The 13,880-nt window shown below is 35.2% G+C and overlaps 1 protein-coding gene across 1 annotated transcript in view; it reads left to right on the plus strand.

Annotated features, from left to right (window-relative positions):
- Positions 1 to 13,880, plus strand: part of NRIP1 (nuclear receptor interacting protein 1) — a 132,800-nt gene that overhangs the window by 88,917 nt on the left and 30,003 nt on the right. The window lies entirely within an intron of this gene.

The following is a 13,880-nucleotide window of genomic DNA, read 5'->3' on the forward strand; positions in this document are numbered from 1 at the left end:
AAGATACTTGTGAATACATTGGATCCATCCAGATAATCCTGTGTAATTTCCACATCTCAAAATTTTTAACTTAATCTGCAAAATCCCTTTTGCATGTAAGGCAACATTCACAGGTTTTGGGGATTAGGATATGGACATAATTGGAGACATGTAACCTACCATATCCTTGGATTTAGAGGTTTATGTGTTACTACAGCATAGCTTAGTGTATACTGAGTAATACAGAAGCCACTGGAACCTCATTTTGCATTAATGGGGTATGAGTATGCTTAAAGTAGCTATTTAGTGAGTTCAGATAGTCTCAATTTTTCTTTATGAGGTTACAAAGTACAGAACTTGCTTATGAAAGATATGTACAAAATGCATAAAACAAAATGATAATTATGTATCATTCTCAAATTTTTGATTTCTAGGTTTTCCAGACAAGGTAAACACCAAATAACACCAAAACAAACTTTATTCCTATTTGGGTATTTTTATATTACACACTACTTATTGTATAACTGCATCTGAAGGAGTTATGACAGATATGTAAATTATCTGAGAAGAGTGAGAATATATTTTGAAAACTTATTTAATTATGGCAGTAACCACATTTTATTTATTAGGTTGTTTTCCTATGTGGACAAAAGGACTTTTTAATCTGCAGGTAATATCTTGTGCTTAGCCACCATTATGTAATTACTTTCAGGTGGAATTTTATGATGTGGAAGTGCTCATGAACAACCCCAGTTTTTTTAATGGGGTAGTTATATTCAAGATACAAGCAGATCAGGACAGATGGTTAGGGTACATGCAGCAAGACTGCAGATGAAATTTTGTGGATTCAGACAGTGACTCATATAAGAAAGGGAGCTAATGAGTATGGGGCTTGCCCTAATTTTTTATCATTTCAGCTCCAGAAAATCATAAATTCAATGATTCATTTATTAATTCATCCATTTATTCCTTCAATATTTCTTCAGGACCCACTAGGATGATACTGTAGTTCATTTATAAGGATATAGGCTTTGGAGACAGATTGACATCTAAGTTTTCATATCAGCTTAACTACTTACCAACCGTATCCAGTTGGGCAAATATGGCCTCTCTGACCCTTAGTTTTGTCACTTATAAACATAATAATAATGTCTACACTTAAGGGTTTTTGTGAAAATTAGAGATTATGTACATCAAACACTGTAAATTATGGGCATTCAACAGATAATGATAGAAACTGTGATTGTTATCTACCAGAAATCAAGATGCAGAGATGAAAACCACATAATTCCTAGCTACGAATAACTAAAGAGGGAACAAACAACCACAATGCAGTTAGAGGTATGAGCAAGCTATGGATCAGGGAGAAGAAAAGGATTTAGTCTATGGAAGGGTCATAAAAGGGTTCACATGATAAGTGACATTTTAGATGGCTCAGAAAAATTGTATTAGGTGTCCAAGAGAGAAGACATTGGAGCAGTATGTATAGTTACATGTATGAAAGCCCAGGGATAATACAGGAAACTTCAAGTAATTTGGTTTCTCTAGAGCACAGGGCTTTCTTAAACTCTCCCTCTTTCACCATTATGCTCTTTCAAGATTCAGGTATAGCATAATTTTGCCTATGAATCTTTGCCTAATATATATCACTCAGAAAAATTACATACTCTTTCTCTCATGCTCCTTCTGTATTGAATATATACCCCAAAGACATAGTTTCTATCACTTTAAAAAAAATTTATTTGTCTTTCCTCTCTACTTGGTTGTAAATTTTACAGGTTCATGGACTATGCCTTATTCATCGTTATATTTAAAAGAATAAATATTAAGTAATTATAATAAACATTTCTTGACTGAATGAATACATGAATGGTGGGGCAATGGCAGGAGACTAGAAGAAGTCTGAATGAGTTTGCTAAGCTAAGGATTTTGGATTTTTTCTTGTGGGTGACAGACAGGCATAGGGAGGAGAATGAATTGAGAAGCCCAAATAAATGAATTTTAGGGCATCATAATTGTCCAAGACAAGAGCTAAGGGAGAATGGTGGAGAGTGAGGGGAAGAGACATATTCAAGACATATTTATGACTTAGAATGGACAAATCTTGAGAGTTGTCTGGTAATGGACATAATTTAAATTCCTGGCAGATGAGAATATTTGGATAAATTGTCCACACTGAACAGGTTGAGTTTGAAGTTTCTATGAAAGTCCTGTCGAGAAGCAGTTATAAATATTTTACAGGAAGTCAGGAGAGTAGCTAGTGTTGGAGAGCGATGTTTGGGAACATAGGTGAAATTGAAACTGTAAAGGTGGTTGAGGTCACCAAGGAAAGTGTGAAGACTGAGAACAGAAGGTAGAGTCGAGCAAAGAACCATGAGTAACGTCAATATTTGAGGGGTGAAAGGAGAAAACAAAGCCAGAAAAGCCAATTGGGAAAGAAAGATCAGAAAGAAAAGAAAACCGGGGGTATTGTGTGTGATTGGAGCTAAGTGGGTTTCAGGGAGGTGGGTGTCATTAAAAAAATTTTTGAAAAGAAATAAAATAATGTGGCTTTTGAACAGAGGCTCCTGAAATTAGCAGCTAAGAAGTTTGTGGTAGCCATTTTTGCCACATTTTAGTTGTAAGGGAGAAGCCAGATTAAAATGTTTGAATAGAGACTTGATCAGAGAAAGAGGATTCTGCATACAGACTTCCTTAAAGAACACTTTGACCTGAAGGATGAAGATAGGCTACTCACTGAAAGATCAAACAGGGCCAAATGTGGATCATTTTAGTATGTGAGAGACTTGACCATAATTATGGCCTGAGAGAAAAAGCCAGTGTAAAACAAGTGATTGAAAATACAAGATAAATACAGGATTATCGATGGAGCAAGTGTTATGAGGCAATGGAGCAGGATAAGTAGAAAGAATGGTGACAGAGCTTGCACTTCTCCACACGCCTAAAGAAGAGGAGAAGAGAATTGTACAGTCAATATTGGTTATGAAGTGGCCATAAAATGGTGACTCTGTCTGTAACTGTTTAAGGCATTTATTCGGAGGTATAGCTCATTTTTTTTCAGTAAGCATTTAATTGAGGATGTGCTATGTGACTAGCACTGGGACAGATGTTTTCACATTTACACCGTCATTTAATCTGAAGAGAGATCTTTGCTCCCAAAGAGAGGTTTAACAGTGAGGCTGTAAACCAAGTGTGGGGATAAACTTTTGGAGGAAAATACCTAGGAAGTTTTTCAGATTACACCATCCAGCTATACTTCTTGGCCTGAGGATAAGTTGACCTGTCTTCCAACTTTAGGAAATGACACACCTAGTGTGATTCGTGTACGTGGAGATGTGGTAGTGGGGGAGGATTGTATGGAATGCCCATATTTTGTGGCCTCTAGGTCAAAATAATTGCCTTTTCTTTAGGCATTTTGACTTATTAGCTTTGGATGTCTAACATGTCAGCTTCATCGAGCTGGTTCTAGAAAGCCATTCATAGTGGCAAAGAGCCTTAGAAAATATAGACAAAATATAGATGTGTACTGTGAAGATGAGGACCAAGGTTTCTTATTCCAGGTTTATAATTCTTTCCAAGAGGTCATGGTCATCTTCATCTGAGATTTAGTTTGAGCATGAAATTAGAAAGTTCTAGTTTGCATGTGGAAGTTCATTCTGATCATGTCAGAACAATAAGGAGCATTTATGAATGTTTTCATTCCACTCTTTTGAAAGGAATTAAATACAAATTACTTAAATGTATTTAATAGATGAGAATCCTATTTTCTAAATACTGTTTGGGCTAACATAAATTCTTCTCAGTCCAATGTTTACTTTCCAATGGTCTATGTAAGATAAAGAATTGATTTTAGTTTTTACTGAGCCCTACTTTGCCATATTTATTTATGTAATGGTTAGTTTATAGGCTTGTTTTAATATCAACCAAAGAGTGCTTTGTTTCTATTGACTTTTCAGCTTTTCTACATTTCTCTTCTCTTCTTTTGTCCCTTTGTCCCCTTTCAGTGGGCATTGTCATTTATTTACTACCTTTAAATCTTCTGAGCCCATTCTTTTTGCTGAACTAAATCTTTAATCACTGTGGCAGGGGTTGAGGTGGTCTTATCCTCTATTCACTTAGGTAAATGGCTTATATTTCTAATTTAAAAGGGGAAAGCGAGAAGGAGGAAAAACTTCTACGGGACTGACAACTGGGTTTCTTTAGGAAAGATAAATGGGTTCTTAGGAAAACAAATGGGAGATAAGAAAGTTTGTGATGTTTGTTTATGCCAGTGTGAGTGGTCTTTTTCTGTCTTCTTCATAGCCATAAAATTCCCCACCACCACCCCCAGAGAAGGTATTTATGATAGTTGAATTCTTTGGGGAGAAATCTCTTTAGACAGATAAAGGAAGTTCAGAAAAAAAAAATCATACACATTGTTATAATCTTGTGCTTTATGTGTTTAATTTCCCTGTCTGAAACTTCCCATAAGTTTCATAAATAAGCTGGGTTGTCTGATTGCCCCATATCTCATTGAATCAGCATTCTAGTCCTGGGAATAGGTCAGTAAAATTATACAGTTGTATCTTATTTCAGGAGGCAGTGGTACAAGTAGGGGTGGGGCACCCACCAAAGTTAGACCTTTATATGGTGTAAGCAATTAGGCACTTAATGGGGGATATTTCTATGGAAACAAAAGAAAAATAAAGAATAATGACCAGAATAGACTACAAACCCGGGGGTTTTGTTTTGTTTGTTGTTCCATTCAAAGTTTCTTTAGATGGTATAGTAAGGGTGGTAGTGACAGTGTCACAGTCATGGTTATTTCCTGGAGCAGAGTATGGAGATGCAGGTTTCTAGTAAAATTTTTGAGTGATCCACAGTTATGTTGATGAATTTTTTGTACTAATTCATCTAGCTTCAGCTTGCAGCTCTTTGGGAAAAGGGCAGTTTTAGTCCTCAGCGATGCCAAGTCAGGAGGGTAGGAGTAAAACTAGAAAGATTAATTGCCAACAAGATTGCAGGATCCAGTTTAGAAAGAGGCAAAAACAGCTCAAAGACAATGAATAGGACTAGAATCTGATAACCCACAAGGATGCATTACAGATTTTCAATAAAATATAATTTTTTTCTCTATGGTCACCCCAATTTTGATAAAAATAGGCAAAGTAAAATTACTCTTGCTTACAAAATAAGTCTAGTTTCATTAAATTTGGCCTGGTCATTTACATAAATGTGGCAAGGATAGAAATTGACTATATAGACCTTTTGAAGTTTGCTTTGCTGGAACTTTTTAAAGCCTCTTGAATTCGGGAAGTCAAGCCAAGAACTTGCCACCAGACTTTATTTGCAGCATCTGTAGATTTGGGTGAATTTGTCTCTTCTTGAGATTCCCCAAATATTCTACAATTCCTGAGCTGGTCAGGAAGTTACTATCCTTACTTATTTGTAAGGCTTGGAATCCTATAAATCAGATACAGCACCAGTTTTTTAAGGAGGGCTTTGTAAGCTTTGGCTTTATAAAGTCAACCTAGGGGCTTCCCTGGTGGCGCAGTGGTTGATAGTCAGCCTGCCGATGCAGGGGACACGGGTTCGTGCCCCGGTCTGGAAAGATCCCACTTGCCACGGAGCGGCTGGGCCCGTGAGCCATGGCCGCTGGGCCTGCGCCTCCGGAGCCTGTGCTCCTCAACGGGAGAGGCCGCAACAGTGAGAGGTCCGCGTACCGCCAAAAATAATAATAATAAAAACAAAAATAAAGTCAACCTAGTTTCTTAAAACTGTATGGTTATAACTGATGCTATGCACATCATTCTCAAATATGACATTCCAGTGAAAGCTTTAGTAAAACTGATGTTTTCAATTATGTCCTGTTACAGGGAGAAAATATTCTTATTGAACTTACACAAATAACTATATTGCCAGAGTTTCTGCATTCTGGAGGGATCAGGTAACAAGAAAAAGATAAATGCTTCATTTTTACTTACAAGGTACCATCTATTCAATTATTGTGTATAGGTAGTTTAAAAGAAAGAGGTTCTTTATATCAAGAAAACCGAACATTAAAAAACCAGTAATACTCTGAGAAAAAGTCAAAAAAGAAACCATAATCCTTCTTCATTAGTTCTTTCAGCTCCACATAATTAATTCTTATTCTGTTTGATCTTGGGTTAGTGGTTTTGTGAACTCATTAGCTTTTCCATTCATTGTGGAAATCCTTATTCATTCCAGTATATGATCTTAAAGTTATTTAAGCAATGCCATTAGAAGCTTATACTTCAGAGTACCTGTCACAGTCCTTTTCATGAGTCTCTGAGACAGTCCTTTTTGATAAAGATGAAGCACTTTGGCCAGTAGCTGATTGTAAGAGCTTTCAGAAAAGAATCAGAGTAAAACAGTAACTATGTGTGAATCACTAAAGGCTTAAATGACTGTGGTTAAAGATCTGATGAGAGTTTATTATAAGGCAATTGAAAAGGAAATTTAGATGACTTTGTCACATACGACTTTTAAAAATAACTGGAATTACGACTGATAAAATTATAACAAGACATATTATGGATAGTAAGCACATTGTCAAATTTCTAAAAAACTTTATATAATTTCTGACATACTTACATTAATAACATATACACATACAAATATAACTAGGAAAGTAAGTACCTCTACTTATTTGACAATGCTTCCCATGCAATTTAGCTTATCAAATAAACCTAATTAGCGTGACATCTCTCTTTTTACAAGGTAAGAAAAGAAATTCTTTGAAAATTTCCAGGGATCTTCTGGGAAATCTCAAGGTCAGTTCAAGGTCAATAAGACTTTATTTAGAATTTGATTTGGAGAAGTTATCAAAAATATCAGAAGGTCTGAACACCTGATTAAACAGGATCACAGATCAATATGAAACCATACTATTCAACCAAAGTGATAATAAAAGATTTTAAAAGTAAATATAGGGGGAATGGGGAGTCAGTGTTTAAAGGGGACAGAGTTTCAGTTTAGGAAGGTGAAAAATTCAGGGGATGGATGATGGTGAGAGTTGCACAACAATGTGAATGTACCTAGTGCCACCGAACTGTACAGTTAAATATGGTTAAAATAGTATGTTTTATATTATGTGACTTTTACCCAATAAAAAATAATTTTTTAAGTAAATATAGGAGGTTATATGATTATTAAAACAAATACACAAATTAGCTTTTTTAACATTTAGAGAACTTAGTTTTGGTTCTGTTAATTTTCAGGACATGATAAAGACAACATAAAGCACAAGAAATTATTCTGATAAGACACAGAATCTTTGTTCCTAGGTGAAAGACTCAAAAGGTAAAGAAAAACCTTTTATAATCTGTTATTAAGAGCAGACAAGTAATCCAAGAAAACTTTGTCATTTTAGTTTTACAGTGGTTATTGGTAATAAAGCTCCTTGTAACAAATCCATTCAATCTTAGCCAGTTTAACCACACAAGCTATTCTCTCTTGCTCTCTTCTTTCTCCTGTTTCTTCTCTGCCAACTCTTTATAACTTTCTATTTCCATCAGGATTTTGTCCTTTATTTTCCTCTTTCTTGTTTTGGAACAATGTGTTGAAAACCTCTAAAACATTACTTCAGGGCAAGATTACTCTCCTTTTTTTCCTTAATAAAAACATTCTACATTCTTTAAATACTTTGCATAGGGTTTTTTTCTTCAATCTTATTAGTCTTAGTTCTATCCACACATACTGTTTACAATTCTTTTTTGGGGGGGTTGCATTGGGTCTTCACTGCTTCACACAGACTTTCTCTAGTTGTGGTGAGCAGGAGCTACTCTTCGTTGAGGTGCCTGGGCTTCTCATTGTGGTGGCTTCTCTTTTTGTGGATCATGGGCTCCAGGTGTGTAGGCTTCAGTAGTTGCAGCATGTGGGCTCGGTAGTTGTGGCTTGTGGGCTCTAGAGAACAGGCTCCGTACAGGCTCAGTAGTTGTGGCTTTCAGGCTCTAGAGTGCAGGCTCAGTAGTTGAGGGGCACGGGCTTAGTTGCTCCATGGCATGTAGGATCTTCCTGGACCAGGGATTGAACCCATGTCCCCTGCATTGGCAGGCAGATTCTTAACCACTGCAACACCAGGGAGGTCCTGTTTACAACTCTTAACACTTAGTGACCTCAATTTCCAGAGAAAAAGAACATGCAGGCAATGTGAACTGTCTGCTACACACCAGCATTCTTTAGTATACTGGCAAGTTTATGAATACACAGTTTCATAATGTATAGAGGCATATGCTTCTTTATAGTAAAATATCTCAATATGGCAGCCTCCAGAGTGATTGATGAGTTCCAACCATCGTATTCTCATCACCAAACTCTTGGGGAGGAAGACTTTTTCCTCTACCCACTTATATTAAGGGACTGGGGTACTGCAAATTAAGCCGACAAAAAAGACAGATTAGCAAGAGAAAAAAAAAGTTTATTTGTTTGGACTTGGGAGTACACAAATGAAGTGGCTCATTAAACAGCTAAGATTAGGGCCTTATATATCTAACTTAAAAGTGGAAAGGGAGGGGTGAGAAAAGGATTCTCAGAAAAAGATGGGTTTCTTTAGAAAAAATAAATGGGTTCTTAGAGGAAAAAACAGGAGATAAGAAAGTTTGTGATAATGTTTGTTTATGCAGGTGCCAGTGGTCTTTTCCCACCTTCTTCATGGCCACAAAAATCCCCTGGAAAAGGGATTTATGATAGCTGAATTCTTTGGGGAGTCTCTGCCTTTAGACAGATAAGAGGAGTTCAGAATAAAGGTTCTTCACAGAGGTATATTCTGGCTCTCTTTCCACAGTCCATTGCAGCTTTATCCACATGGACTTCCGTGACCGTCCTACTCTGTAATGCAAGATGTAATTCCTGAAAGCCTCATACCTAATGACAGTGAGGCCTAGTGTATTACATATAGCATATATTGTGTATTTTTTAAACCACTGGATAGTTGAACTGATTAGGCTTTCAAGTTATATTTATTTATTTTTAAGCCACTATGTGTTGTAAGAAATACATGAAAGACATCAGAGACCCTGGCTTACTCTGGTTTCTCACAAAGTTATATTATCTAGTCTTTTCTTTGAAATTTATTTTTTTCTTAGGTAAAATGAGGATAATAAGAACAATTCCTACAAGATTGATGAAAGATAATGAGATAAAGGAGAATGAAAGAACTTGGCATAGTGTTTGATACATAGTAGGGATTCACTAAATTTCAGTTGAATCTAAATCTAGTTGAACCCAAATTTTTGATGATGGCAATGAACTAACCCATTATCTTTTCTCCCCATTTCCATTCATTTCTTGTCTTAATTTTAACAGTTTTAATTATAGTGGAGATGTAATAGTGTGGTCTACTTTTTTCACTTAACATTATCTGATATATATTTACACTACATTTGTACCATGTTATCCCTCTTAAGGTCACTACGCCATGTTGTCACTAAAAATCAGTCAAGTGGAATCACAGTCATTTGCAAGTGCTAGTTATTTGTTTGGCAAGGTGGAAGCTTATACTTTTAGATCGTAAATTAATGGCTAAGTTAATCTTCCTTTTTTAATTAAGAAAAGTCAACTAACCATAAATGTTGATTAAACAGATGATGGTACTGAAAGCAGCATATAGATAATATATGTTACACAAATTACTTAGCCTGTGTGTCTTCATGAAGAGTAAAGAGAAAATCAAGGTGATTATCTGAAATCTATAGGCTCAAAGTCTAACAAAACAATGTTTACCTCAACCACATTTGTGAATTTTTGCAGGGATTATCTGTCTAATTGCTCCAATAATCCACTTAGGTCCTTAAAATTGTATCTAAACCCTCTTTGTTTTAGTCATTAGAAATGATTATTTTCCCTTCACTATTTTATACATGTAAATATTGAGAAGATAAATGACAAAGAGTGATTACTAAGCTCTTTACAGGAAGTACTGAGAATAAAGGCAAAATACAAAAGTAAAGTTTTAAACTGCTCACATTATTTTGGATGGGAATTTTCTTGTTGTTCTTGGTCAATATTTCTTAGTCTTACAACAAACCTTACAGAATCAGCATCCTAAATGATTTCTGCAGGATGTAAATTCATCTGCTCTTCCTCCAGATAAGTTATTTATTTTAGAGAAAAATCAATGTTGAGGTTGAGACTTTATCAGGTTAAAAAGCAGCTTAAATCCAGTGATGAAAGTGTTCTCTCTCATTTGCACCCGCTATTAGTTTGAATTCAGGTATTTGTGAACCTCTAGAAATATTTACTTTTTTGCTTATCTTCCTGCTGGTCTTATGATCAAAGAAGAAAGGGGTATAATATTTATTGTCTAAGTGCCAAGTATTAATTAAATCATTTGATGGTTACAGACACTAAAGAAAAGGAATAAAAAGGAGACATTTTGTTCCTCTGCAAGAATAAAATAGCTGGCACTCCATTCATTTGGTATTCTACTCCATTTGGTAAGGACTCTTTTCCTCTTGCTTTCACTGTTTATGTTCAAACATCTAGATGCATTTTTCAGATTGCCTTTGGAGACTGCCTGTGAGGATAGGGATTTACATTCATTTTCAAAGATCACAGCATCTCGTTGCAGAGAACATTCATTCTACTACGAAATGCAGCAGTCTATATGAAAAATATGCAAGTGTCACTTGAAGTCTAAATGAGAAAGAGGACATCTGGTTATACTGCTTGTGCTCCCTATACACCCACAGTCTGGAAACTTGCAGAAAATTTTCTTAGCAAGTAACCAAACAACTACACAGTACAATAAAACCTCACCCACCATTGATTCAAAGATGTAAAACAACCTTAAAGAGAGGAAGTTTAGAGTCATCAATTTTGTAATACAAACTTGTAAGAATTTACAAACTATGAGTAAAGGTTACATGAACAATATCTTTGGAGGAATTTTGCAAAATATCTAATAAATAAATAAAAATAAATAAAATAGTGTATGATATTTTAAACAATTTACAATTCTGACCTGTTCGTTACTTGGGAGTTGACATCTCCAAGCCAGTCTTGATCAGTTCATATTATGAAGGATTTTATTGCACATTCCATTTTCTGCCAGGGACACTCTTTTCTCAGATACTCATGTGACCTGCTTCTTTATTTTCCTTTAAGTCTCTACTCAAGTATCCCTACATAAAATAGCATCCCCCCTGTCCCCAGAGCACATTCCACCTTTCACCCTTTTATTTATTTTTTTTCTCCTTAGCCCTTACCACTTATTTAACCATCTGTGTATTTATTTGTTTACTGACTCTCATCTTTGTAATCTTTATGAGACCAGGGACTTTACTGGTTTTATTCATTCTTTGTTCCCAGTGTCTGTAGCAGCTCCTGGCACATAGAAGGTACACAGTAAATATTTGTAGAAAAAAGGAACAAATGGAATTTGCCTGACTCTGAAGCAAAAAAAAAAAAGACTAAGGAAAAGACGTAAATTGATAAATAACTGGTAGAACAATAACACAGAAAAGGGACTCTTTCTATTTGTGCCTGATGTTCTCAAATCTATTTGATGTTTGTTTTTTGCTGGGCTTGAAATGTAGGCGTTCAGCCAAGAGGCTGCATGCTGACTAATGAGATAGAGATACAGGTCTAGCCCAGCAATATTCATATGTTCTATATGCATTCATTTTTCTCTAGTGACATTTTAATATATTTTGGTGAAGATATTCCCAAGATAATGAAGATATGTCGAGTGAGCCTTGAAAGTGATGAGTTTTTTTTTCCATTATCAAAGACAAATACAGGTGTGTAATATATGCAGAGCATTGAAAGTGAGGAAAGAAAATGAGAGAACCCTAAGTAATGAAAAGAAATTAAAGCTCTCCAGTAATGAAAAGGAAGGCCAAACTGAAAACATAAATCTCTAGACTCAGCAAGGATTTATACTGATGTGGAGTGAGTGGACCAATGGCTTTCATGATGGGACTCATTTTGAAAAAAATGTCATTTCCACTGCCAAATAGAGTTCATGGTTTAGTGAAAATTTTGTCTTCAGTCTAATCACATGAGCCAAATTCTGGCCTCATATATTCTGATATGAGGAATGAATCAATTCCTGAGGTTATTTGTGAGATTCTAAGAATAATATCAAGGAGGGTGGTCCCAGCTAAAGTGAGATCTTGGTGTATTTGCATTAGGTCTTATGTTACAGTCTGGAACTTCTGTGTAACATGACATTAACAGAATAAAGACTATTTAATTCAAGACTGCTTTAGAATCTGTCCAAATGACCATGAAAGATATCAACTCACTTATAATGCAGTCCTGATGACCAGACCATAGCGTATGTGCTGGTTTTAGCAGAGACTTAGAATAACAAGGCAAAGGGGAATCTAGACAGGTCATTTTCAAGCAGCACCAAATCTAAATCAATTCAGAGAAGTATCATCAGTTTTGGGGTTTGGGCTGTAAAGAACAACTATCACTGATCTATTTTTTTTTTTTTTTGAAATTGACCATGTTAAAGTAAATCAGATTAGAACATCTCCTCTAATACTGGCTATATACTAGCAAAATTAGGGCAAATAGTTGACACAGTTTATACCTGAGGGTATTGATGATTCAAATGAATCCAGCTGTTTTATTGGGAGGATGGGGAAACTCTCTGGATGGTAAGCATAGCAGTAGCAGCTAATACAAATAATGCTCACATAGTGTAGGTCATCCTACCTTGGTCTGCTACATATTGGGTTCCATATATTACACAATAAAATTTGACTTCAGTCTTTTTCGAAAACTTTAGGGAGTGGGCTGTTTAATTCAGTCGCTAATAAATTGATTTCCAGTTCTTTTGGTTGGAATAAGTGAATATTCATAGAAATAGAGAAATAAAAATGGAAGCCAAAGAGTAGATGTAAAGACAGATGCGCAAAACTACACTCAGGAGGAATGAATATATTTTAAGTTTAACAAGATTGTTATAAATCATGTTGTCATCCCCTTGAGAGAGCCTCTCTGGACGTTTCTGCCTGCAAGTCTTCCAATTATTGTTGTAGATTTATCCAGGCTTTGTTTTTTTGTTTGTTTATAGAAAATGGTACAAATTGATGTCAGAAGATGTCACTTGTTTCAAGTTCTAGCCAGTATTTCCATTTGCTCTAATCTGAATTCTCCCAAAGTGGTCCACTTCCAAAAGCAAATATAGAGCACAAAATAATAAATCATGATCTGAAATACAGTATACATTTGAAAAGCTTATTCTTTTATCTTATCAAATGAGTGGCACTTTTGCCAAGATAAATAAAATATGTTTTCTACATGATATTTGATGAGTATAATATTCTTTCTTAAGTTAAAATTAATTTAATTTCATTGTTATTAGAATAAAATATATAGAATGCAGAATAGAAAACAAAATAGAATTGGGTCTCAATAAACTTCCAACATGCCTTTCTCTTATAGCTGCATATGAAAAGGAAAAAAAGCAATATAAACGCTTGTTTTCCTGAAACACCATCTGTTATTTCTGTTTGAATTAAGCTCAGTGCTCTAAAGGTTATGGATACTGTACAGTAATTAGCACCACTGTGGGAAATGTTTTTACTTCTATATATTAGAGTTCCCCAATTATACAAGTATAGAATTCCAAGATGATCTCTTTTATCAGAGGTGTGACTAAATTTCTTTCTTGTGCTATAATATCAGCAAAGTAATACTGCATTCAATGTTCTTGCTCTGAAATGCAAATAAAATAAGAGCTTTGTTTTACATATTTTACATCTCATTGTTGTTTTCTCTGTGTCACATATATAGGCATTTTGAAGAGAGTGATCATCAAATTGTTATCAAATACCTGTAAATTCTTTTGATTTTTATACCTTAGGGAAATTAATTGTCTTATACTAATTTTTTTTTTTTTTTTTTTTTTGCGGTACGCCGGCCTCTCACTGCTGTGACCTCTCCAG

This window comes from Delphinapterus leucas, chromosome 4, assembly GCF_059928025.1.
Source record: "Delphinapterus leucas isolate spDelLeu-1000000601 "Yukka" chromosome 4, BTC_Dleu_Yukka2, whole genome shotgun sequence".
Lineage (NCBI taxonomy): Eukaryota > Metazoa > Chordata > Mammalia > Artiodactyla > Monodontidae > Delphinapterus > Delphinapterus leucas.